Source organism: Cibotium barometz, chromosome 35, assembly GCF_041138505.1.
Source record: "Cibotium barometz isolate CiBa-2024 chromosome 35, ASM4113850v1, whole genome shotgun sequence".
Taxonomy (NCBI): Eukaryota; Viridiplantae; Streptophyta; class Polypodiopsida; order Cyatheales; family Cibotiaceae; genus Cibotium; species Cibotium barometz.
This window is the reverse complement of record NC_141080.1, coordinates 8,481,609-8,490,314: the sequence shown is the minus strand read 5'-3', so window position 1 is coordinate 8,490,314 and position 8,706 is coordinate 8,481,609. Positions and strand designations below refer to the sequence as shown.

The following is an 8,706-nucleotide window of genomic DNA, read 5'->3' as shown; positions in this document are numbered from 1 at the left end:
ATATAGATATCTAAGAAATTATGGATATAGATATCTAAAAAATCATGGATTTCCAAGGTCCAAAATAAGAAGGGTAGGTGATGAAGTGGTGATGTCTTTTAACTAAAAATTATGGATATAAATATATAAAAAATCATGGATGTCCAAGGTCCAAAATAAGAAGGGTAAGTGATGAAGTGGTGATGTCCTTTTTTAGCTTTGATACGTATTGAAGTGGTAAAATGTCTTTTAACTAAAAATTATGAATTTCCAAGGTCCAAAGAAAAAAATACACATATCTAGATAGATATCTAAAAAATCATGGATATAGATATCTAAAAAATGATGGGTATAGATATCTAAAAAATCATGGATGTCTAAGGTCCAAAATAAGAAGGGTCGGTATATGGAAAAAATGAAGGGTAGGGAGATAAAGAAAGAAGGGCAGGTATATAGAAAAATAAGGGTAGGGAGATAAAGAAAGAAGGGTAATTTTATTGAAAAAAAAGCAGAGAACGGGAGTGCTCTGCTCAACCATTGAAGGAAGTCGTGGGAGGAAAGGAGGATGGACCATGGCATGTGACTCCAGAAGCCACCAACGCCTAGGTGAGTGGCTTCTCTTGCTCATCTTCAACTTTGTCTTCTTGCTCTTCTTTCTCATCTTTGAAGATGGAAAAAAACCCCCCCAGAAACAAGTTGCGCAACCTGTTTCTAGGGTTTTTTTTTTACATTCCATGTCTGTCAAGTATAAGCTTTCTTTCAAGCTCTTTCAAGTGCTACAAGCTGTGCTTTTTTGCCATGGTTTTACTAAATGCTTTGAATGCTTGGCCAAAGGGACTCCTGTAGCCCATTGGGATATTCCAAAAAGAAAGAAAAAAACCAGAAACAGGCCGCGGCTTGTTTTTGGGGTTTTTTTTTCATTTTGAAAGTATTCCCTAGTAATATTAAGTGAGCATTTGGGATTTTCTAACATGAAAAAAACAGGTTATGCTTGGCCATAGGGTGTCATTATGCTTGGCCAAAGGGAGCGATGATGGAGCCCATTGGGATTTCCCAACACAAAAAAACCCAGGCCTATTTCTGGGGTTCTTTTTCCCTCTTCGAAGATGCAAGGTTCTCTTGTTTCTCTTGTTCAAGTATATTAAAATTTTGTTTATTCTTTATTTTTTGGTTTGAAATAATGGCCTCTCTCATAGTGAGGAGTACATGCCTTAGTCTTTTTTTAGAAGAAGAAAACCCCCAAAAACAGGCCGCGTCGACATGACCTATTTCTGGGGTTTTTTTTCGTGTTAGAAAATATTTCTTAGCAAGCTTCTTGGGGATGCCTTAGTCTTTTTTAAGAGAGAGAAAAACCCTAGAAACATGCCGTGTTGGTGCAGCCTATTTTTGGGGTTTTTTAATATGTTTATTCAAGCTAGAGCTTCTTTTTATCAAAAAGAGTTATCATGTGTACACACTTGTCAGTGTCAAAAAGATAATTTTGGACTTGTATGTCTCGTAGAGAGAGGGGACAAGAAACACTTTGAGATAAACATGAATACAAGAGATGCATAAGAGGTGGCATAAACATGAATACAAGAGATGCATAAGAGGTGGCATGTGTATATAGTAATGTATCTCAACATCGCAAAGAGATGATTTTTATTTCTTGTAACTCAAAGAGATGATTGTGTATGCTAGTAAGGGAGGGGGATGAGGAAAGTTTCTTTGTGACATATGCCACTTGTGTTTGTCAAAGTTATGATTGTGTTTGTCTTTTTTTATGTTTGTTCAAGCTAGAGCTTCTTTTTATGCTTAAGCATGCTCTTGATGATTATTATTTGGTTGCTACATAATTTAAACGTGGATATATACGGTGATTTTAAAAAGGGTAGTCTAAAAGAATCCAAAAAGTGTGGATGAAGTCGGAGAGATGGGGCACTTTTGGGGCCACATGGATGGTGGGTCTTTAGCAAAGTATTTATGTGGTGATATGGAACTTTCTTGGGCTATAAAGATGTATGTAGTTCATACTAGGCACCATGAATTTTAACTTTATTGACATTGTTGTGGTTTCTTTTTTACCATTTTTCGTTCTTATGTTGAAACTCAAGCTTGTATTTAGGAGGTTGTGAAGATGTGTGGGCCCATGAAAAGATGCCTTTAAAAAAATGATAATGCATTCATATAGATTTTGTATACTCATGATGTGTGCACTTATTTATGTAGTGGATGAGGATGGAATGCCACATTCATGATTTGGTTTTTGGTGATGGGAGAACACTTTCAATCTTGGATTTTAAGGTCTCGGTTCATGTTTTTGCTCTTAATATGCTAGCATTGGATTTCGGTGATGGGAGGACATTGTGAACCTTTGGATTTTAAGGGCTCAGCTCATGTTTTTATTCTTAATATGCTAGCATTGAGAACTATTGTTATGCTCTACAAAACTTTGTACAGATTTTTTATGCTTTTGTTTCGACATAAATTAACTTGCTCTAAATAAACTTGCTATGTAGTGATACTCAAAAACATTAAGTGAGCATTAAGGATGCATGGGGGGTTTGAGATGAAGTTGAAGGGTTATGGAGGTGATGTTTGAGACATAGACAAAGTTCAAGGTGATGCATAGTTGAATGGTCAAGTTTTTTGGTGATGCATAGGTGAATGGTTTTACTTTGAAGAATAAATGGCTGTGTTTGGAATGATTAATGGTTGTGTTTTGATGTGCCAGGAGATCCACCACTGCTGGCAGGGGAAAGCGTACCAAGAGAGAAAGGGCACAAGCAGTTGAAAAGGAAGGGGAGTCTCAAGCAACAGCTAGTTTGGATCAAATTATTCGTGTTGTGGAGACTAATATTGAGGGTGTTTAGGATGCTGGGGAGGAGGTGGATAGTCATACGGTGACTGCTATGCCAGGTGGCTTTCTTATGCATGAGGGTAGTGGCAAAGAAGCTTTTTTACAGATTGTGCCTTATGTTATGAGATCGGAGGTGCCTCCATTGGAGGATAACAAAGACGAGAATAAGATTTACATTGACAAAGGTGAGGATATCATGTAAAAAACTAGATTGCTTAGTTGTTTTCAATGTCTTATGATACCTTTGTGTAGACTTATTCCTTTTTTTTTTGTCTTCATTTTTGAAAGCTGAATACTCATGCTTTGGTGACCACAACCTTGCGAGACGAGATTGTGAATTGTGCCAACATTAGTGCCGTCAATCATGATGATTACATGAAAGATTTTCCAGAGAGAGATAGGAAGTTAATTACTTTTATTAGAAAGAAGAATGCAGAGGGAGCCAAGCCTTGGTACCCTCTTGGGCAAGCTTGTTATAATGTGAGTATTTGATATCTTACGATTTGTTTGATACTCAGTCTTTTCTTTAACTTGTCATGTGATCAGATTTGATGTTATGTGAAGGTTCAAATTACTCAAGTCTTGAAAAAAAAGCTTGAGAAAGTGCGCTTGACCATGGGAGCAAGCTGAGTGACAAGCAGCATGGGCAATATGGGTGCACACACAATGGACACAGGGCTACAGTAAGTAAATGGTGATGGCATGGTCTAGGCAGGAAAGTAGAGAGAGGGAGGCATGGTAGCCACCAACTGGGAGCCTTACCAAGGCCTCGACGCCTTCATCCACATGCTATAAATTGAGATGGTGGAGGAGTTGAAAGATGGGGATGATGGGAGGGTCGACATGCTACCATTTTGAGAATTGAAGGTGAGAGGAGCATGGGAGGTGAAGAGCAATCATAAGGCTACCATTCTTAACTTGGTGAGAAGCGAGAGAGAGAGAGGAGGAAAAGGCAAAGGAGAGATTCACATGCTGCTGCTGGTAAACTCTTGTGGGGAGAGAGAGTGAGGAAGATTGGGAAGGTGCTCTTGGTTTGAGGAAGGGATCCATTGTGGAGGCTTCGTGAAGAGAGGACCATTGACCTTGTGTGAGGACTACCGAAGACTTGGAAGCTTTCGTCTTGCTAGAGGACCATATTATAACTGTGAATGAGACTCCTATGGTGTTTATTTCGTCTTGAGACATGAGAGTGAAATCATGCTTGGAGAGATCTTGGATGCTTTTGGCTTATCACCCAGAGCCATTTGAGCATCCATGTTGGATGAACTTCGCATGTGCCAAAATCTGAACTTGAGCTCGAGATTTTGTGTGATTGCTTATGTGCAATGTCGGGTCGATGTCCAAAGAAGTTTTTGAGTTTTTTGTTAAGCTTAATCCAAGCCCTTGTTGTACCTGACATCTTGTCTTATGAAAACACCTAGTTGTTGGTTTTGTGAGTGTGTTGTGTGTTGTGGCTTAGAAGATACCCTTGAGTGAAAGACTTCAATTGTTGTGGTATTGTAGCTGCATGAAACATGTATCCTCTCATATATCATTGTAATTTGTTGTGCCTTGGGTGTTGAAGGATTTAGTGTCATAATGTTCTTATAGTTCTGTTGGTGTTCAATGGTGTACGGTTGGGTTTGCTATAGAGGCTCTGTTTTTGTTGTGCTTAACCTAACACTGTTCTGGTGCCTCCACCATGGACAAGCATTTTTTTAAATGACCTCCTCCCAAATTTGTAGTCAAAGGTTATACGATCGCGTGTGTTTTTTAGATCCTTAGCCCTAAACCTATGTCACCTGATCTGAGGCATATATTTTCTTTAATTCTCTATAAATTATATGATTTTTTTCTATTTTTTAAGATTTTATTGGCTATTGTCTACTATTTAGAATGATTTTTTCATATTTTTTGGTGATGAAAATAAAACAATCCTCATAAAAAACCAAAAAATATTTCAAATTCAAGAAAAAAAAACCCCTAAAAGTTGATGTTTAACACCAACGTTGATACAAACCATCAACTTTTAGGGCTAAGAGTTGATGTTTTACATCAAAGTTAATGCAAAACATCAACTCTACGACAAAACGTGATGTTTTGCATCAAGTTTCAGATACTCCGGATAAGAAAGTTGGAGGATCAGTGGCTGATTTTCATAAGCGGCATGATTCTGTGATTTCGTCCTCTATGGCATGCTCAGACAACGTGTTCCACAAAATCTGAGTACCAACACTGTAATGAAGTAGATTTGGTGTCACATGCACATGGGGGATGGGGCCTAGGCACTTGGGCTTAGGGTCATTTACATGTGTGCCTTTGGGGGCCTTGGGCTATATGATACTCTGGGCTCATGGGCATTGTACAATTACTGATCATTTTGACTATTACTTTTCTTGGAGCTCTTATGCCCAAGCTTCCATGGTGGATTTCTCCCTCATGAAATGTTAGGATGGTGACCTACACCCATGTTATCTACTCCATGTCTTGAGTGGGTCATTTGCTTACTTTTCTTGGAGCTCTTATGCCCAAGCTTCCATGGTGGACTTCTCCCTCATGAAATGTTAGGATGGTGACCTACACCCATGTTATCTACTCCATGTCTTGAGTGGGTCATTTGCTTTCTTCAAAGCTTTGAATTGATCCATTTTCTTGAAAAAAATTTAAACATTTCTGAGTTTTCTTGAGTCTCTTAATTTTCTTGATCAAGTTCATGGGGATATGGTGATCCTGCTTGAGTTGATTTGATCTTTTTAATTCACATTTTCATAAGCTTTTGGGGACTATGGGTTACGGTGGACCAAATGTGAGCACAGGATCAAATCTTTTAGGGCTATGGTCCAAAATTTGAACTAATTGGGGTGATTAGTGCTAATTACAATTTTCACCTTCTTCTCCATTTTTCCTCAAGCTCTCCATGGCTAGGGCTCATCATAGTGTAGCTGTTTCTTCTCCAAACCATTTGGCTTTGGTCAAGGACTTCCCAAGCTTCACATAGAGCTTCATAGGCTTTGATATTTGCAAATATTTCCAACCATTAGGTGCTTCAAGAAAACCCTAGTTTCATCATTTTTCTTGCTCCAATCATTCCATCCTTTTTAACCACATTTGGGCAACATTGTGGGAGGGTTATTGAGCAACTTAGAAACTTAATTTGAGCTTTGGAGAGGCGACAGTTGGGTAGCGCATTCCAGGGCAGCAGGCCGAAAAAATCGTGTGAAGATCACTCTCATACAAGCTCATTACAAGTCCTAAATGCTTCATTTAGCTTAGCAATGGTGTTTCCCATCATCTTCTACCAATTTGGAGCCGTATTTCTTGAGTAATGAAGCCCATGGACTCTCCAAGAAGCTGCAAAAAATAGAGGACCACATTTTTCATCAAGGCAAGGGCATTTCTCTACCATACATTCAATATTATGGCTTTGTTGAGCACTCCCTTGCATTTCTTTTTTGATTTCTTGGAATTCTTGAATCTCCTGTTGAGATTTAGGGCTTTCTTCCAAGAAACCCTACTTTCTTGACATTGGCCATTAGCCTTGTCTAATCATCATTAATTACACTAATGGTGCCATTAAACAAACTAATGCTTCAAATAGACCAATGATCAAGCCATGTTTCTTAAGTTTGGGAGTTTCTGATCAATTCCATACACCATTGTAACCATTTGATGCGTCTTCAATCATTGGTGTGACATTCAAATCATCTCTATGCTTGGGAATGCCAAGATACATGCCAATCAACATTCTATTTGCTTCACCTTGATTGTTGCATTGGTGTGACATTCAAATCATCTCTATGCTTGGGAATGTCAAGATACATGCCAATCAACATGCTATTTGCTTCACCTTGATTGTTGCATTGGTGTTGATATTTTTTGTATAATCAAGCTTGGGAAGTGAAAGTATAGCATGAGTATATGCTAATGAAATAATTGATTGAGCATGAGTTCATGCAAAGCATTGTAAGTCATCTTACCAACATCTTTGAGGTTCAAATCACACCTATCACATTACTTTGTACCCCACATTTCATCCAATTGAATCTAGAATGTGTGTGAGGGTACCTTGGCATTTGGTTGGAGAGGCCAAGGGGAGCATATCTTGAATCTTCCTTGCCACCGTTAGTGCCGTGGTAAAGTAGTAAGGAAGAGGATTAGGTACCTAGTGTGAAGACATGGCCCCAACTCTTGCCATCGGGATTATAAACTTTGGTAGTAAGAGGGTGGGAAGGCTTGGCTAGGAGATTGGTTGGAGAGGCCAAGGGGAGCATGTCTTGAATCTTCCTTGCCGTTATTGCCGTGGTAAAGCAGTAAGGAAGAGGATTAGGTACTTAGTGTGAAGACATGGCCCCAACTCTTGCCATCAGATTATAAACTTTGGTAGTAAGAGGGTGGGAAGGCTTGGCTAGGAGATTGGCAAGCAAAGCTCTCCATCAACAACAAAGCTCTTCATCAACAATCAATCTTCATCAGCACAAAGGTCACATGTAATATGCCATTAGCCAATGCATTATACAATCAGGATATGCCTTGATACTATGCCAATTGCCAAGAGAACATTGGTTGTGACTTGAGTACATAGGAAATTTGAGATTTGGTCACTAATACAAAGGAGACCATGCCAAAAATTTTCAAAAATTACATGCATGGTTGGGATTGAGGGCAATTGTGTTGAGGTAGCCTCAACTACACGGCTTCTTCTCCAAGACTAGAGTGTTGAGAGCTCCTTCTTGTCCACCCAACCATAGCCAAAAGCTCGCCCTGGTTCCTATGTCAAGACCCAAACTCTTTTAATAGCAAAAGTGCTCTTCATACGTGCCGCCTGGACACTCTTATTAGTGCCCGGTCACCCAAGAGTCCATAACCGGTCTTTTGGCTCTCCTAAACCCCTGCCTTGCCCATAAACGGTCGATCTCTCTAGGCTCTCGATAATTTTGATGTCATGACATTACTCCCCCTTATTAAGAGGATTTTTCATCCTCGAAAATGAAATTCGCGAACCTCTTTCTGAGTGTGCTTACCTTTTCCCAGGTAGAATCTTCTTCTGGTTTATCCTTCCACTTGACTAAACACTCTTGTCATATAGAGTGTCGAGTTCTTTTCTCTTGGAAATCTAAGACTTTTTTTAGTTCATGTGGTAAGGATGGGGGTTCAATAAGTTCTACTAGGATCTCTTGACTGACGAGATTATCGTCATCACCCAACTTCTTCTGCAGTCTACTGACATGAAAAACTAGATGAACTTTAGAGCTTTCTGGTAAAGCTAACTTATAAGCAACACTACCTACTTTGTTAAGTATTGTAAACGGACCATAATACCTTGGAGATAGCTTTGGACTTCTTTCCGTTTTCAAAAATTCAAAGTGTGCGGGAACCTTTAAAAACACTTTATCACCTTCCTCAAAGATTATTTGTCTACGATCTTTGTCTGCATAATGTTTAGCACGGTCTTGTGCTTTCTTAACATTATCTTTTGCAATTTCTGTCATCTCTTGGAGATCTTGAAGAAAATCTTTAACATAAACGGACTAAATCCCATGGTTGAATGTTTGGCACTATTATAAGCAAACTCCAATATGGGTAAAAATCTCTTCCCAATTGGTTTGCTTTTTACTTATATATACTTGTTGCATATCTTCTAAGACTTGGTTGACTCTCTGGATTTGACCATCACTTTGCGGGATGATCAGCCGTACTCGTACTTAGCATTGTTGTCCAATGTCTTGAACATAGCACGCCAAAAATGACTATTAAACTTTGTATCTCTATCACTAACTATATCAGTAGTAGGTAAGCCATATAGTCGATAGATATTTTCAATGAATAGCTAACTTAGGCATAGTCACTGTCATTTTTGTTAGAATAAACCGACACATTTTAGTCAGCCTATCCATGACCACCCAAACCAA

General features: G+C 38.9%; 2 long non-coding RNA genes across 2 annotated transcripts; both read left to right on the top strand.

The window, feature by feature from the left end:
• Positions 1-390: 390 nt before the first annotated feature.
• Positions 391-2,313, top strand: LOC147618109 (uncharacterized). The gene is made up of 3 exons (XR_015262143.1): positions 391-585; positions 964-1,536; positions 1,572-2,313. It is a non-coding gene; the product is annotated as an uncharacterized LOC147618109 (long non-coding RNA).
• A 207-nt stretch (positions 2,314-2,520) lies between these two features.
• On the top strand, positions 2,521-4,267 carry LOC147618108 (uncharacterized). Its single transcript, XR_015262142.1, has 3 exons — positions 2,521-3,003; positions 3,107-3,298; positions 3,383-4,267. It is a non-coding gene; the product is annotated as an uncharacterized LOC147618108 (long non-coding RNA).
• Positions 4,268-8,706: the final 4,439 nt, after the last annotated feature.